The 18,095-nt window shown below is 48.1% G+C and overlaps 1 protein-coding gene across 1 annotated transcript in view; it reads left to right on the plus strand.

The window, feature by feature from the left end:
* The first annotated feature begins 434 nt into the window (after window positions 1-434).
* HRAS (HRas proto-oncogene, GTPase) overlaps window positions 435-18,095 on the plus strand; it is a 39,810-nt gene continuing 22,149 nt past the window's right edge. The window contains exon 1 of the mRNA XM_063158735.1: window positions 435-637. The gene's annotated coding sequence lies outside the window, so the exon portion shown is untranslated. The remainder of the gene's footprint in view (window positions 638-18,095) is intronic.

Here is an 18,095-nt window from a genome sequence, read left to right on the forward strand (position 1 = left end):
GCGGGGAAATGGACGCGATCCCGGCGGCTCCCGGGGCGCGGAGGCAGCAGGGGTCACCCGCCGGGGCGAGGCAGCGCCCGGCCCCCCCGCCGCAGCAGCCGCCGCCGCCGCCGCCGCCGCCGCCCCGGGGACCGCCCCGCGGCCGGGCCGCGGCGGGCGGGCGGCGGCGGTGACTGACAGGCGGCGCGGCCCACCCGGAGGGCGGAGGCGGCGGGGGCCGCCAATCAGGGGCGGCGGGCGGGCGCCGAGCGGCGGGAGGGCGGGGCGCGGGCTGGGCGTGTGCCGCGGCCGCCGGCGGGGCGCGCTCCCGCTCCGCTCCCGCTCTCCCCGCACGCACATTGTCCGGGCGCGGCGGCGGCACAGCGCCCCGGCGCCCCGTGCCAATGCGGGGCGGGCGCGGCACGCCGGGGGCGCCTCCACCACCGCGGTGGAAACTTCCCCTCGCCGCCGGGCCGACGCGCGGCTGAAGCCCCCGGCGGGGAGGAGCGGAGCGGGGTTTCGCCCGCCTGGGGGGGCGCCTCGTCTAGTTTGGTTTTTCCTACATTGGAAGGGCAAAAGCGAATACTGTTACCCGGCTTTAAACTTCCGCGCTCCGCTCTCCAGGACGCGCATCCCGCCCGGCGGGGTGGGCGAGCCGGTGAGTGACCGCCGGGAGCGGGATGGCGCGGGTCGCGGTGGGTGGGACGCGCCGTCGCGCAGGGGCAGCGCCCACCGGCTCAGCGGGGACGGGTCGGCAGCGCCGCCGCCGCCACCTGTTAGCGGGGCTGTCCCCCCCCCCCCCCTTCCCGCCGCCACCGCCGCCAAGTTCGTACTCCCACCGTGCTCCGGCTGTCCCCGCCGTGCCCGGGGTGGCGGTGAAAGGGACGGCCCCTCGGCCCGGTGGGCGGCGGCGGGGCCCGGGGTGCTGGGGGCGGTGGCGGCCACCCACCTGCTCGCCTGGCCGCGCCATGACTCTGCTGCCTGGGCGCTGCCTGCCGACCCGAGCCCCGGCAGGCCGCCGGGGTGGGAGGGTGGTGGGGTACCACCGAACGGCAGCTTCTGTACCCCCTTTCCCCTCCCTGCTCTCTGCCCTCCTTCTGCACCCACTGTGCACTCCTCCTCTTCTCCTCCCAAGCTGCAGCCCTTTTTCCTTCCCTCCCTTGCCGTCCCGCTCCCTTCCGTGTCCCTTAGCTGCAGCCGTGTTCCCCTCCTCTTCTTCGCGCCCCCAGTTTGCAGCCCACTGCACCCGTCTTCCCTCATCCCCTTGCATCCCTCACACTGCTCCTGTGATGCTTCAAAGGGCGAGCCCCAGACTCCCCACTGTTTGCCAAAGCAGGTGCCTGCTGGGCTCTGACACCCCCCGGGAGAGGCCAGCACCATGGCGGTGCCAGGCCCGGGGCGAGGCGCGGAGGGGGCAGGCAGGTGGCGGAGGCGCAGGTATTTGTGTGCAGCTGCGAGCAAGGGAGCGAGGTCCCCGTTCTGCGAGCATGCGGCTCTGCGGAGCTGGTGACACCTCCCTCCTCTCCCTCCCTCCCTCCTAGGGACGCTCGCTGCCGGGGCTCTGCGGCGTGCCGAGGCTTCCTGCGCCCTGCTGCCCTGCAAAGGGTGTCGCGGAGTCCGCGGCTGCAGCATCTTCACCCCAAGTGAAGGTGCATCTGGTAGCTCGCTTGGCCCATACAGGTCCCGAGTGGGAATGTGTTTAAAAATTACCTCAAGCAGTGGAGAGAGCCTGGAGACAAAAGAGATGATGAGAAGTCAGAGTGGACTGGCGAACTCTGGAGCTGCTGGAGAAATGCTTAGGACAGCTGGAAACAGGACTGTGCAGCAGGAATGGCTTGTTAAGGCATTGCATGGCAAGTCAAGCCATTGATATTCCGGTGTCCTAAGTTGGATGGTCATATCTGTTGTAGCCTGTGATGTGCAAGTTGCTTCTGGGTAGGTCTTTGAAATGCAGAAGGGGTACGAACTCCTGGTGAGGCTGTGTCAAGATGTACTTCAGTCTGGTTGGCGTGGGTAGGATGTGCAGCTTGGAGCAGGAACTGGTTTTGAATGGAGGAAAGAAAACACATGAGGTTTGGTGTGTGCTCAGCTAAAGAGTTGCTGTAGTCAGAATTGCTGATATGTTCATCCTTCACGGCTCTGAAGTATTTTAATTCTACATCTGGTGATTTGTGTGATTTCCCCAAGTGTTTTTAAGACAGCCATGTCTGAATTCATGTGTATCACCCTTCTGTTTGTCTGGTCCTTTCCTTCTCCTCATAAAATGTCTTTCCTGTGTGATTAATAATGTGCCAACTGCTTCATTTCAGCACTGGGGAGGCTGATGCTGATTGATTTCCCTGTTCAGTCTTCTCGGTGGGTCTGGAAGCTGATGGGTGTTATCACTGCAGAAAAGTCTGCTTTTGGGTGGGAGCTGTCAGCATGTCTTTTTTTTATCTCAGCGAACCTCTTACTTCTTTTAATTAAAAAGAGATGAAGTATGCGTGGTAATACCCTTCGTGTTTACATTAAAATGATCTTGTAATTAGCAATAATTATCTCAGTTTGGTATATTGCTGAGATATTTAAACAGGACTTATGACCTGAGGGACACTTTTCCAGCCCTAGGGAGTTGCCCTTGTTGTGGTTCTCTCCTGTGGTGAGTTTGATTCAGTGGTGAAGGTAGAACAGCAATGGGAGTAGCCTCGTCTTCCTCTGATGTCAGCCTAGAAAGCCATGGCCACGGTTTCCTCCTGAGCCTGGTTCTGCTCCCCAGGGCTCCCTGGCAGCCCTGCCACCACGTGTGTGGAGATGCCCTGCCTTTGATGGCTTTCACCCCATGGTCTGACAATTCTCAAGGGGACCTTGCTATTGTCTTAGGGGAGGGAGATAAAAACAGGCTGAAAAAATGCCAAGTGACCTTTTTTTCCCCCTGGTTCTCCCAGGGAGGTTTGAAAAAGGCTGCTGATAATGTGGGAGACTTTTCCCTGTGAGAGTACAGATCCTGAGACATCCTTGTTCATCTTTCACCTGACTTCCATTTAAGAGGAGAAAAGGTCAGCTCAAACATAAGCATTTGCTTCCAGGCTGGATATGGCTCCCACTGCCTTCCCTCCTGCTACCAGTGCACCCCAAATTTACCTTTCTATTAGGCTGCCCTTGGAGCTCACCAGATTTTCTTGAGGTGAAAAACCTTTATGGAGTAGAAAAGCTGGGGAAAACATTCAACAAAATAAAGTCAAGACAAAAAGTACTGCCTATAGAGAGGGATTCCTTGTGGGAGGGTGGTGATTCTCTTCTGTCTCTCAAGATGAGTTTTACAGTATACTGTATTTTTGTCAGTCTAGGAAAAGCCAAATGGTTGTGCTTCAAGTAATCTTTAATTGTAATTTATCCCCAGCTTTCTATTTCAACATTTTTGAACTGTAAACTTAGAACCAGAACTTATTGAGCAGCAGATAAAAATGTTGAATGTATTTGAATTTTACGTGTAATAATCTAATAACATTAATGACATGATGTTTGATCAGCTCTATACCTGACAGAAGACCACAAAATAGTCTTAATCAAACAAATTATTTGACAAATACAGATGAGATGAAATTAATGATCTATTTGTCAACTGCTGTTCAGCTGATCTGTCATGGCATGTTCCTTGTTCTCTTATCTTTCTCTTCCAGTTTTCATTCCATTTTTGCATGGTTGATCTTTTCCTGAACTGTCCCTGGTATCTGTTTCATTTATCTCTTTTGTGTCATGGTTTTCCTTCCATTGTTTCTTCTGTCTCTTTCTTGAAGCTCTCTTTCCATGCTTTTTGAGTCTAAATTAGCCTTTTTTCTTCTTTTTCTCTACCTTCCTGGTGGAGTTTTTTATGGAGCGCTTCACAGTCAGCTCATCTAAATCTGGTATGTCTTTAAACCCATAAAAACGTAAAACTGAAGCCAGACTGTGTCTGAGTATGAAGATGTTTGCTTGGTGGTAATGCTTCTCTGCCTCTCCCCACGTTTTCTGGCTGTTGCAGGAAGGGTGTTCCTGCAGTTCTGGAGGTTTTCCCCAGCTGTCATTTTTGCTTGTGTTCTCCTTATGCCTCTTTCAAAAGTGAATTTGACTTTGTATCTTAAGAAAGCAACCAGGATCAAATGGCAGCCCTTGTGTTGTTCCCTGGTTTTGTATCTGTATGCAACCTGCTTCCATCTGCCGTCCGACCAAACCCAGCCTTCCTGCCAGGCAGTTTGCCTTTCCTCCTGGCATTATCCTACCTCCCCACTGGGTTTACAGGCAGGAGGTGCCTTTCAGTAGGGCAAAAGGAATGGGTGCTTGGACCTTTTCTGGTTTACCTATTACTTGCAGAGTCTGTATGAAATTCAGGTTGATGAGGGTAGGTGGCAAGAGGTAAACAGGTCATTGTGCAGGTTATAGTGCATGACTGAGCAGTCACAATATTTAGCTTTGATCTAGTATACAAAAATGAAAGTCTCTTAAGAAATGACATTTCTATTATAAAGAAGACTTTGGTTGTTTGGGTTTTTTTTTACCCCTGGATGAGATCTAGGGATGGGGAGGATAATTCAAAAACAATGAAAGGAATAGAAAACCTTGTCTTTCAGGGGAGGAAATTTGCTCTGCCTTGGCAGTAAAGCTCAGGCAGTCCAGAGGGGTGTGATGGGAGCGCTCAGAGTGCGTGATTTGCCTCTGCTGATGGTTGCAGTGATGTCGCAGCAGTGCATGAGCTAAGCTGTGTATGTCATAGCTGACTGCTTGAAGTACTGGGAGTTATGCCACGATGGCCCCTTGTACCCTGAAGGAAAGGTCTGTGCTGTACTGAAGTGAACAGTTCCACCTCTCCTCTGTCTTCTGAGGGGGTTTGGGGAACGCTCGGGTGCACTGACACAGAGAGCAATCCAGGCAGCACATTGTTGCAAAGCAGAATTGATTGGGGAGGATGGCGCCAAGAGGAATATTCTTTTGCAGTTAATTATTTACTGCAGGGAGAGAGAGAAGCTGGTGATGTTTGGTTTATAATTACAGATATCCAGAGGTAAATACTTCAGGATGATCTGGTTTATTCTGCGTGTTTCTAGCTATTTCTCTGTAATGTGGGACCAGCACTGTTTAATGACCAGCTCAGTAAAACCAAAACCCCGTTATCAATTTCTCACCAGTGGGGTATGGTTTTATAGCTTCCTCTGTGTGGTGCTACCTGACCTGAATGCCTACAGAGAGAATAGTCTTTCCATGCTTACTGTCTTAATGCATGACCTGCCTGTGGTGCCCATCTGACAGCAGTGTGGGCTCTTGGAACAGCTAATCTCTGCTGAAAGATGACTTTGTGGTTAAAGCCAGAGGGTTGTGAACTGGGGAGTCCTGACTCCCCATCTGGTCTTGGCTAAGCTGGTTGCTTATTTCACTGAACTTTTCTTTAGGAGGGATACTGACCTAGCAGATAACCAGCAAATACCCAGCCTATCTGCTGAAGGGGTAGGATGCCCTGGGTGAGGCGCTCTGATAATGCAGAGGCAGTGGCAGCCCAGGTGCTTGTATAGTGCTGTGCTGTGGGCCAAACTTGAAGAGGATTTTTCCTTTTGCTTAGCTAAATCCATTATAGATCAGACTGCTCGTATGCAAGTTAAATTCGAGAGCTGGTGGAGCTGAGTTTAAATGTGTGTGTGTGGGAGCAATAACTTGACGAATACAAAAAAGAGACATTGCTGCAATGTCTCTGGGAAGATGCCTGTATGTCTTCTGCTGTTTAGCATCCTTGAGAGAACAGCAGACGTGAAGGAGAAACTGTGGCCTGTGAAATGAAGAGGATGTCACGCTCTTACTGGGAGAAGAGGAGCAAGATCTAAAAAGCCAAGGAGTAGGAGTGCAATGAGGGATGCAGGTGTGCACAGCGGGGGCTGCTCCAGGCTGCCCTGTTCTGTCTGGGTGAGGCTCTGCAGAGAGAAGCAGGGAGGAGATCAGTGGAAAAAGCATTGTGGAGTCTGCTGCTTTGCAGACTGTGCACTGCCTCTCCTGCTGGTCAGGGCTGAACCGTGGCTGGCTGGAAGTGCATGGGGCCATATACCCCGAGAAAGGCAAAGCAGTGAAAAATCTCCAAAGAGTGGCCAGCAAGTGCTTGTGCCTGAGGCAAGCTGGGATCTTGTTTAGAGGCTTGCTGAGAAGTGAGCTTTGTTCATCAGCAGATATTTGGGGTAACAGGCAGCCACCGTGTCTGCCTGCTCCAGGATCACGTTGAGCGCTCTGACACTGTGCTATCTTCAGCGATTCTGTGGCTTACATCCAGCTCTATTCAGCCTGCTTCAAACCATGTGTAGAGAATAAGCTTGAATGTATAAATTTGATAAATTTGGAGCCTTCAAATGATGGATTCCATCCCACCCCAGATAGCCACTTCAGGAGCCAGAGCAGTATTCTTGGTGTGGCACTAGGTCCTCTGTTTCTGTAGTGATTGTAGCAGCCATGCTCCTTCCCTGTTGATGGCTTTGCATTGGATGTCAGGGGCTTAATGATATGTGAGGGACTGGAATTCCTTCTCCAGGAAAAGGCTGGGCTTGAGAAATCAGGCTTTAGTTGATATGATAAATAGATAAAACAGTAATTGATTATGTTAAGTAAATAAAACATGACTGTTTCTTGTTTGGGACTGATCCTGGCATGTGTGTATGATAATTCTGTTATTATTTTTTTTCATTGTCTCCCCTTGGAGCTCTGTCTGTAGATGCAATGGTTCTTTTTTTGGTCCCACTCTGCTGGACTCCTGCTGTGAACAGCACAACTCTGCTTTGTAGAATGCAAACCTAGTAAATGCCGGTGAAAGCAGGAGGTACCTCCTGCCTGGTGTGTGCATGTACAGCCCTTGCTTCCCCCCTTGTGTGCAGAGGATGAATACATAACCTTACAATATAACCTTGGTCATGCAAGGTTTCTCCCAGTCTTGTATCTCCCGGCCTTTTCCTGATTTGCATGCTATTGTAAGAGGCCAGTCGGTTTTTTCTGGAGGGCTTGTCCCACTTTCCACGCAGGCAGCCTTGGGCGAGTGGTCTGCTCCCTGACCTGCTTTGACGAGCATGTGCCGGCTTCTTGCTCCACTGATGTGGGAGGCAGGGTGAGGATCAGTGCTGGGGGCTAGGCAGGGGGAGGACAGCGCTGTGCTGGTTGGTGGTGTCTCCTCCCATCTGGCAGTCAGCGTAGCTGCTGATGGATGAGGGGGTGCACACAAATCCCTGCCTCACTTTCTGCCTCATCGTTCTCCTGGGGTGTGTGGTGGCTGTACTGAAGTCTAAGAGAGTCAGATCTGCTCGCTCTCCTCTAAAGAGCACAGCTGCATCTCCTCCATTCTGCGCTGCTCAGTTGCAGCTGATGGCTCTGCAGCTATTCTGGTGGTCCCTATAATTTCCAAATATCAAGGTACTGATTCTCAAAACATATCCACTGGAAAGAAATTACTACCATGACCATGGTGGAGGTAGAAAACAGAGGTGTGAGAGAGTGAGATCTAGACCTGGAAAAGTGCTTCAGCCCCTGCTTTTCCACAGAAATGAGGCTGTGTACTGATGTGGCTCAAAGGCATAGGGACATGTGCAGGGTCTCACCAGGTCTGTGGCAGAGCAGAGAGGTAGATGGATGAGGGTGGAAGTCTCTGATTCATGACCAAATTGTAATCATCTGACCCCACAATTACTGCACCTGATTATCAGGGGCTGGACAAGATGTCCTCTGCTTCACATTTTTTCTAGGATGAACACATTAGTCTGTGTTCAGTCGACACCAGTTTAGACCTCTGCTGTTCCTCTCTGGGGTACATCTCAAGCAGCCACCCTTTTCCAATCTGTGAAGTGCCCAGCCTTGGCTGCCCCTCGTCTCTGCTAGAAAATGAAAAATTGCCAAGCATCTACCAGTGCCTATAGCTGGGGCAGGGAGAGGAGACACATTATTACAACCCCTTGTTTTACAGCTGGGAACTGGGGAATGAAGATTCATATTAACAGGAGGAGCCCAGAGCAGAGCTGAGAACAGAAATTGTTGTCCTAGTCTGGCACTTTGACTGCAAGGTCAGCTTCCCATTTCCTTTGGTAACTGGTGAGTGTCAAAAGATTCAGCATCCAGCTATTGACATGTTGCTAAGCTGATTTTCTGATGAGAGAAGTGTTTTCTTATCACAATGAACCCTGAGAAGGTGGGGGTTTATTTCCTTTTATCATTACAACCAAGGCTGTCTTGACTGTTATTTTAATATTTTAGGTGTCTGGTCTTAGAAGTGATGTGAGTGGGGGGCTGGATGGCAGTCCTTTGCATGTCAGTCTTCCAGGCTGAAAGTGGGGCTTGTGTCCGAGAAATGGATAGATATCCCCTGGTAAAACAGTAAGAAGATTTGGTCAATTGAATAGAAATGCTGGAGGCTCCTGGATGGGGATTGTTTTAAAAATCAGAGGGTTTTAGGATCTTAATTTTTGTTGGTGGCAGATGATTGCAAAATGAGCAATCTCCCTATTGGTCATCTGCACCAAGGCACTTTTTGTGGAAAGATTTAAAAAACAAGGTGTAGTTAATTGACCAAATTTTTGAGGTTAAAAAATAAAACAAACTTCCCAAGGGGTAAAAAAACAAAAAAGGGTGGGTTTCTTCAAGAAGCAAAAACTCTTTACTTTTTTTTTTTACAAAGCAGTTTCTGAGGCACCTAATCTAATCTTTCCAAAACAAATCTCTGGCAGCCAGGGCTCATGTGTTTTAAAAAACGGTGTAGAAAGGAATGTATCATGACATTTTAATTTGTTGCTGAAATATGCACACCTCTGGGGTAATTCAGAGCAGCCATGGAGTGGATGATAAACCTGTTCAGGATAGGAGGTAAGCAAAGGGAAGCTCCTGAGATGAAACTGCCCATGCAGAGGTGTAATTCCTGGGATTTAGGTTTGTCTTCCTCCTTTGATTCTAATGGGGCTGTAGTCTGTTCAAATATTCTAAACAGGGCAGTTGTTGCTGAGTCCTTGCTGTGGCAACAAGGGAGGTTTTTGTGGTGATTCTCTGTGGAAGAGCCTCTGGTACTAGCCAGCTTTAGAGATGAAACGGGGGAGGATTACAGCCCATAAGGTACAGGTCCCTGGCTGGGGGTTTGTACAGGCCCGGGGCAGCTAGCTGGATTTTGTAGTCACCAGTCCCTGGATGCAAACGGAGCTGTGAAAGCTGGCTTGAAATTTCTACTGTTTTAAAGAAAAAAACAAGGCAATTGCCTTGGAAAGGGAGAACAAGGGTGCTCTTGAGAAGGCTAAGGAAAGCCTTCCTTAGTTTTAGTGGAAGATGTACAGTTTAAAAAAAAAACATGTATAGAGTTGCTTATCTGAAGTGTGCTCCTTGTAAAGAGGTGGGAAGCTGAGTGCTTAGGAGAGGGCTGGGCTTTCTCAGAGCATGCTACTAAGTACATGCTTTTTTTGGCAAGCCCTGCAATTGCATTGCAACAGGGTTGTGAGGTCTTGTTCAGGTTCAACTGAAGGTGGTTGAACCTTATTGACTGCAGTGGCTGGGCTGAGGGGCAGTGCAGCACCTCTCAGGTCAGTTCAGGTTTTCATCTCCTTTGTTTCAAAGTATCTGTGCCCGGAATTAGTTTATTCAATTTGCAGCTTAGAGCAATTACAGAAGAAATCCCAGAGGAGGAGAAAAAGAACACTACCACCTGAACAGATCAAAATAATCAAATGGGTTGTGTTGTGGAACTGGGATGTGACTGGCAGCTGCTGCAAAGAGGTGGACAATCAGCAGTCACACTTTCTCAGCATGGCTTGCTCTCCTGGGGCATAGGGAGCAAATACTGTTGGGATTAGAATGCAAAGAGATAATGTTTAAATCTGAGGTAGGAGCCTGTGAGCTTGGTGACAACTGAATCCTGGGGTAAAAGAAAAAGCTTTGCCAACAGTAAGTCACACTTTCAGGGAGCTGAATTAAACTTCTCATTTTCTTCTGAATCCTTCAGTCCCACTGTGGGTGAATGTTGTGCAGTCTCTTCCATGCTTGCTTTTTTTCCCCCATTTGATTTGAGGGCCCTTTGTAGCAACTTATCCCCCCATGCATCATGTTATCAGGGAAGTTATTCTGCCTACAATCCCTGTCTGAGCTTCATTTTGTTGTTTTCTGTAGCACGAGGGCTGATGGCTTCACAGATCTCAGAATACCTCCTCCGTCTCTCCCCTGGCCAGCCCAGCAGCATGACAGCTCCATTTAGTGTGCACCATCTGCTTTGACTTCCTTCCCCTGGACTCGTTATTTTGCAGTTGTCTGCATCAAGCTCCTGTGTTGCCTGCCTCAAAAGATTGTATATCAGAAGTCATGAAAAGGAGAAGAGTCCTCAAGGCTGGCCTGTAAATCCCAAGTCTCTCTGCTAGAAGAAATTGCAGTCCTCTCCCATGTCCTTGTCCTTGACCTAGCCCTGCTGCATGTGTTCATCCTTCCCTGCCTGTCATGTGCATCTCTTGATGGGCACAAAGTGAGCCTTGCAGGCTCTCTGGGTTCTCACAGCACAAAGTGTTTGGTGCCTGGGATGTTCTCCTTTCTTCACCTGCTAACACTGAGGCAGGCTGAGACCTGCAGCTCTGCCTTCTCTTCAGCCATCCCCAAAAATTATTTGGATCCACTTGGAACATCATTACAGGGAAGGTGTTGTGAAGTTTTTTTGATGGTAAACACTTAAGGGCTTGGGCCTCTCATCTCCCACTTGAAGTGTAGTGTAACCCTCGGGCCTTAGTAACTGAAGTGCTTTTGTGTTAGGTGCAGGGTGAGATACTCTCTGAAAAGCTTCCCCGTCATGTGCAAGATGGGGAACATCAGGGTGCAATTCCCCTTTCCAGATGTTGGCATCTAACATCCCAGCCCCTCAGTCCCCCTATACAGGCAGCAGAGGAATTGAGCACTTCCACCTCATCGTAATGCAGGTGGATACCTGAAACAGATCAGACAGACTGTGCCTGTCTCTGCTCATTGAGGGTAGAGAGGCTCTGGTGATGGGCTCCTGTGGACATATCTGTGCTGTAGGTGAGATGACCCCCACCTTGTCTAGCTGCACTGAGCATGCTGGGGTAGCACACAAAGGAGGCAAGACTGTTGAATGTGGTCTGTCTTTGGCTCTCTGATCTGGTAAGGATGTTCATCTTCCTTGGTCAAGAAGCTACCCTTCACTTTAATTCCTTGCTGGCCAAGAGTGGAGGAGAGGGATGCCATCCACACAGCAACTGGAAGACTGAGTTAAACACCTCTCAGAAGTGCTCCTAGGACAGAGCTCCAGTCCTGTCCCAGCTCTGGACCAAGGGATATTTTAATCAAGTGAAGGCAGAAAGTGTAGGTATGAATGGAACAGTTTTGTCCTTGCTCATCCTTTCATACTGTGGCCAAGTAGCTGCTAACATCGGTCAGGGATTACTCAGGTACTTCTCAGGGGCTCCTGACCTCCTGCATGTGCCCACACAGGTATTGTGTTGGAGTGGGAGAAGTCACAAGACCTCTGTATCTAGAGCTGAAACAATGGCATGGGGACTTCAGATTGCAAACCAGCAGGTGATAGCAGCCGGAGCCCTCCAGTGCCTCAAAACAGGTTGCACATCTGGGTGTTCTAGGATTGCTGGGTAAAACTCTTTCTGTTAGGGGAAAAAGAGTAATTTTCCTAGCACTGAAGCACTGCTACATGCCATATTGTGGCTTTGAGGATGATGGAGCAAGTTTCTGTAGATTGTATCCTGTTTGACCTGAACCTTATGGTTTCTCTAAAGACCCCTGCATGGTCTGCAGAGGGCAGGTTGAAGGAGACCTAGAGCTGTTCTTGAAGGAACTAGAAAAATGAAGTTGAGCCAACTGAAAGGAATAAAGCCTCATAGCCCGGGGAGGATTTCTTGACTGGCTGCGTTTCCCCTTTGATTTGGAGCACTTGTTCCATCATGCCTTTTGCTGGGGAAGAATTAGCCCAGTGGCACAAATGCAGTATACTGGGTGTTTTGGGAGTGGGAAACCTGTCTGCAGCAGGAGCCCACAGAGCTTGAACTCAGCCTCTGAGTCCCTGTGCCAACAGCTGGTTGCAAGCCTGCTCAGTAGGGGGTGGTGCCATGCCAGTCTTTACCCTCCATCTCATGCCTGTGTTGTCAGCATGATTCAGTGCTATAACCCTGAAGAAAGAGTCAGTTTTATACCCCAGTTTTGTTTGTTGTTGATACTCATGCTATAATTCCCATCACTTCAGACACCCATTAAATGGTGCTCTGGCAAGTCTGTCTGGTGTGTGCACTGCAGTCACTTCAAACTGTACAACAGTGGGAAGTCTGTTGGGGTGAAATCTCTGACTGGTCCTAGGTGGGAAACACACATACTGTGCTACAGAAAAAGGCAAAAAAATACCTCAATTTCCATTATATGGTGTATTTTCCTCACTTAACAATGCATTTGATCTCTCCCTGCTGTCTTTCCTGGCTACAAGTGTCCACCACAAACTTTTGTGCTTTTCATCTCATGCTTCTAGGAAACAGAGGGTGCAAGTATGAAAACTCACAGGAGATTTTTAATTCAGTAAGGAAGGCATATCAGGGCTTGCAGTTACCATATGTTTTTTCTCTGATACTTTCCTTGCTGTCCTTTCCCTCTGACCTTTGGTACAGTAAACAGCCAGCAGTGTTTGAAGAGTGTCCCAACAGGGAGGCACCTGGCACAGCATCGGGTCCTGCATCTCCTGTGCGTTCCTGGGTACGTGCTTAGGGCCGGCCTTCTGCTGGCAGCATCCTGCTGCTGGCTGGATGTACCGTGACAAAACAGAACTTTTTACTTGGTAATTTTTGCCACTGACAGCATGCTGGTTGCCTTGTCAACAGGAGATGTTTTATAGGTCTCTGGAAAATTTGCAGCAGTGTCACTCAGCTGTTTGCTCTCCTGGTTGAACAGGTGCACATGCAAGTCTTTGAAAGCTGGCGGGAGAAGCCAGGACTTGTCCATCCCTTTCACAAAGGTTTTGTAACTATATGACCTTTTAACTAATTTTCCTGACTCCCTAATAACATACATGTGTAATTAAATCTAGGCAGACAAGGCCATATCAAGCTGTGGGCATGGGAAATTGTGTAATACCATCAAATTGCCTTTTGTGTCCATGGTAGACCAAACCTTATTGCACCACGAACTTCCTTAAGATTTTACTTTAAGGGTGGGAAGAGAACTCCCATCTCAGGAAACTCATTTCCCTCTGGTAGTCCACCAAAGGCTGCTTTGGTTTCTGATTCAGCTCTGCAAATACTGTCTAGTGGCTTCAGACTGGATGTGAAATTGGCTGGTATTTCCCCTGTGAAGGCTAGAGCAAGGGAGAGAAAACTAAAGTAGCTTGTCTTAGCCTAAGTCAGCAATACAGAGTTGGAAGTTTCTGTAGATCCTAACAAAAGGTCCCTGCCTTATCTGTCTTGATATTTTGCTGGTCGCACAACTTGCACATCCCATAGATGCAAATATTTTCCTGGGGTTGGCCCTGGTTGCCCAAGGAGGGTGTTTGTTCAGATTCTCATGCTTTGCAATTAATATAAGCTTCTCAACTCCGTGTGAGAGAAATAAAGGGAAGTGGTGCTAAGTGGTTTGTGTTTTTTTTTTCCTCTCTCTGTGTTGTTGTTCTTCACCAGCTGGCTACTTTGAAAAGAGCATGTTGTGGTTTTTTCCTTAAGGAGCGACGTGTTGCTGCAAATTCAGCTTTGGAGAGGTTGTGGGAGCTTTTGTCCGCTGGCGCTGCAGCTGCTGCAAGCTGGGCACAGACAACACGTGGTGCTGTAGGTGCCCAGCCTGCCAGCCTGGTCTGGCTGCAGGGGATGCCAGCCCAGCCCACTGGCAGAATCCTTCTTTCCCACTGCATTCCCACACTCACTTGGTGGTGGCTGGGAGAGGCGAGTCCTTGCCTTGCTCCAGACCGTGCAAGAGCAGCAAAGTTCACACCATGGGATGTTGTCAAAGGAATGAGAACCTGCTTCAAGTAAATACCTTTTCTCTGCCTCGTTTAGCTATGGCAGCCTTATCTTAAGAGGGCTGTATGAAGTGTGCTTGTCACGGCTCTGTGAGGCACCCACACAGCTCATGAGATATCTTGTGTGTTCTCTGCTGAGCTACTGGATGAAAAGTGGCTACTTTAGAGGGCAAATTGCCTCCATGGGTTTAAAAGAAGATATCTAGTTTAGACCTAGAAAGCACACTTCATGTTTAGGTATAGTGGAAAACCTTTGAGTGAACTTCATGAAATCCGTGTTCATTGTGTTTTTCAGAATACTCTCTGAACTTGCATTCGTTTTGTGCTCTGCAAAAGTAACAATTCCTTTTGAGGCTGTAGAATAAAGAATAAAACACTAGCTTAAAGTGGTATGGAGGAGTGGTCACCATATAAAACTCAGCCTGGGCTGTTGGCTGTGTGTTTCACAATGACCTTGGCCAGTCACACTGGTGTTGTCTTGTGACCATGCAGCCACTTAAAAGGAGGAAAAAAAGGCCAACTACACAAACTTTTATATCTGATCAGGGTTTTGACTGTTAGCTTAAATCAGATTTCCTGTTGGAGTTGACATAGTATGTCCTGAGTTTGATGAAAACTGAGGAAGTGAGGGAAAATGAAGCCTGTGGAACAGCCACCACCACTTGGAACAGTTTCTTTATGGAAGCTCTCCATTTGGGCAAGAAATATTAACCTACAATATATTTTCCTTTAATGCAGGTCTTCAACCTCTCTGTCCTCATCTTAAGTCTACAGGTGAAAGGCAATAATGGTAAATCCGAGAGCCTGATCAGCCTTTGATGGAGGCAGTTGATTAGGAGCAAGACAAGCTCTACTGTTTTTAAGGATGGATTGTGAGGCTAAGTTGACAAGCTTTCAGTCTTCTGAGATTTATTTTTTCTTTGCAGTTGGAATAGGAATTATCTTGTGTTAATATGCTCACATTACAAAACACTGCAGCTTGTCTTTTTGCTTGAGTGGTGCTTCAGGTTGAAGTTGGCTGGTTTGGCCTGTGAGATGAAGGTTTTCTGTGGGATTTTTCCATTTTTAGAACAAGCTTTTTGCAAACGCTTGATGAATTAATTTATTTTTTCAGTTGAAGTTCCTGTGTGGGAACAATGAAAGCTTTGTAGGAACTGTATCCACTACACCATGCTGTGGCCTTGAAGGTTCATTGCAGGGACACACATGGTCTTCAGGGTGTTGCTTTCTGAAAAGAAGAGGATTTTAAGGGAGAAACCAAGCAGCAGTTTATTTCTAGCTAGGTGTGAATGATGTACAAGAGTGAGAGACTGCTGTGTGTTACTTAGGAGCCCTGAAAAACAACACATGGTGAGCTCTACTACCCTTAAGTGAAGAGGGAGCTTTATAAGCACATCACCCCTGTTCAAAATCTAACTGGTGGCTTGTCTCTGCCAGGCTCCTTTGAAGGTACATGATCATGTTTGAGATCTCACAATATTGACAAGAGTGTAAAATTCAGAGTTCAAGTTTAAGCTCTGAAGTTATTCTTCTAAGGAAAGAGAATTTTGTCATACCAAGGATCTGAGGAGATATGGATCCACAGAGCAGAGCCTCTTACTGCAGATACTGTTGTGGTTCTCTCCTCCCTTAAGGAAAAAAAGCCAGAGCACAAACCACCAGAACTCTGAAAGTGGTTCTTGTCCAAAAGTGAAGATTTTCTGTAGTTGTTCCAAGTGACTGTTTCCTCAGGTGGATCATTTTCATAGCTTGTGCACAATTCTTTAATCCAGCTCAAAGCCCACAAGACAGATGGGGTCATGACAAGAGCCAGGAAGTTCACATGATCTTATTGGACTGGATCATCTTTGGCAGTGCCAGTTCACATCACCTGTCCATTTCTTGCTTTTTCCAAACCACTGGGAAAAGAAATAAAACTCTAGCAGCCTTGTGACATTAAGCATTACTCAAACACTCTTGCAATATTGAATGGTCAGCAAAGGGCAAATTTTGTGGGCGTGGGCAAGCAAAATTGGAGAGGAACCTCAGATCATGCATAAGACCAGGCTCCCACTACTTGAACAGTGCCTTCTTAGCTCCTCCAGTCTGTATTTATAGTAGCAGACCAAAAAAAGCCTGAGGGTGTGAAAAGGGATGATGCAGCCACCAGTATGAGCAAACTTAGGTCTCTTGGTGCACATCCCATCTCTATGTCCTCCCAGCCCTGCCTGGAGCTGCTTTTAGTGGTATTTGCTGTAGCCCAAGAGGTAGTTGCATCAGCTTTTCAGTCCAGTTTTCAACCCCCTTTCCAGAAATCATGGCTTAAGTATCAGAGCTTCAGTTCTTGTGTCTTGTCTCAAAGCACACTTTGCTGGTGCTTGTGAGGGCACAGATGACCAGCTGAATAAAAGGTCAGGACACATTTGCTGGGGGCTGATGGCAAAGGGTCATAGCATGAAATACTCCCAGCAGTCAGGGATTTGCAGAGTGATGCAGGCCATGTAACAGATCTTCACACACACAGCATATAGAACAGCATACAGAAAATATAATAATAATTTTACTTGTAATAATAAAGTTGTATGGTTATGCGCTGGGGAATTGAAGGCAGATGCTTGGATTTTCCCCAGTGGGCTGAAAGGAGATTCTGATTTTGGTTTATTTATTTATTATATGTTCAACCAAAGCCAAAGAACTGTGAATCAGTGTGATTTTCACTGCTGGAGTTCCTGTGCCGTGGTCCCCAGGCATTGTCTAACAGATGCCTGTAGCCACACAAGGCTGGATGAACCCAGACACTGCAGACTTATTTTTGTCACCCTGTTGCAGAAACTCCTTAGGGAGCCTCTGTGTATGCTTAGAGCCAGTGGTATGGGAAAGCCTCTTAGCAGAGGGTCCTGGGAAAACACTCAGCTGCTGATCCCAGGAGCAAGTTCTCTGTGCCAGCACCATATGCAATTCCTCATGGCAGCCAGATCGCCAGGAAGGAGGAAACAACTCTGCCACCTCCTTTCTTCTTCTGCTTTATGATGGCTGAGTTTTATAGTTGCTCTGTAGGCACTCTGCGTGCCTCCCTGGCTGAACAAAGGCGTATTTGTGCTTTCAAAGGTAATGTCAGTCTGCCTTGCTGCTATCTCAAGATGCAGGGAGGGATAAGTGCTCCAAATGGGCTAAGGCTGAAAATTAAAATAGACCAAGTGAGATCCTCAACCAGTGTCGATTGTCTTGGCTTTAGTGGCATTCGTGCAAGGACTCTACTTTTTGCCCTTTCCTTAAAATGAACCTTCAAGGTGAGATCTCAGTTGTGGGACTCACTTGTCTGGTTCTTACTCCTTGGCTTGAGCTGTCCTCTCCCTTCCTTTGGGAAGCTATAAACACTTGCACCTTGTCCATACTACATGCAGATAATGGCTTAGGGCTGTCAGGAGAATTTGTCTTTGAAGTTCTGAGTTTGCCTTCTGTGGTTATTTTTTCAGGTCAAATACAGAACTGTTTGTATGAGCCTCATAAAGTCCAAGAATTAATCCAATGAATGCGCTGTGTTTCTAAATGTCTCTGCAATGTGTGCTTCCCGGGTGTTGCAGAGCTGTGCTTGAGCAGCAGCACCAGAAAATCATGAGAGGCTGGGGGGAGATGGCTGGACACCAGGGAAGAAGATGGGAAGCCATATATATGCATGTAAAAACAAGTGATGTTTATGGTTTTGGTATCTCATTTCTGAAAGGGGTTAGGGAAATCAGTGGCTTAAGAAGATAAAGATTTGAGTGTTGTATGGACAGCAGGGATAACCAGAGCTAGACATTTTCCAAAGAGAAAACTGGAGTAGGGGCCTCTTTTTTTTGCTTTTCAGATAATCTGGCAGGATGAGACCCTGCTCTGGGACTAGAGATGGTTTCCACTGAAAAGAGTAGAAGAAAGTTTTGGGCAGTGGAGAATTCCCAGTGATCTAATTGATGCCCAACCATCGCTTACACTGCCCTAATGAAGTTACATTACAGGAATTACAGTGCAATACAGTTCAAAGTCCAGAAGTCCCTTTTTTCTTTGTTTGTTTGTTTGGTTTGGGGGCTTTGTTTGTTTGTTTTCTGGGTTTTTTTTTGGGGGGGGGGTTGTTTGGTTTTGGTGGGGTTTTTTTGGGTTGGTTTTTTTTGGTTGGCTTTTGTGAAAATGCACAGGAGCTTTTCCTGCT

This window comes from Melospiza melodia, chromosome 6 (genome assembly GCF_035770615.1).
Source record: "Melospiza melodia melodia isolate bMelMel2 chromosome 6, bMelMel2.pri, whole genome shotgun sequence".
NCBI classification, from domain to species: domain Eukaryota; kingdom Metazoa; phylum Chordata; class Aves; order Passeriformes; family Passerellidae; genus Melospiza; species Melospiza melodia.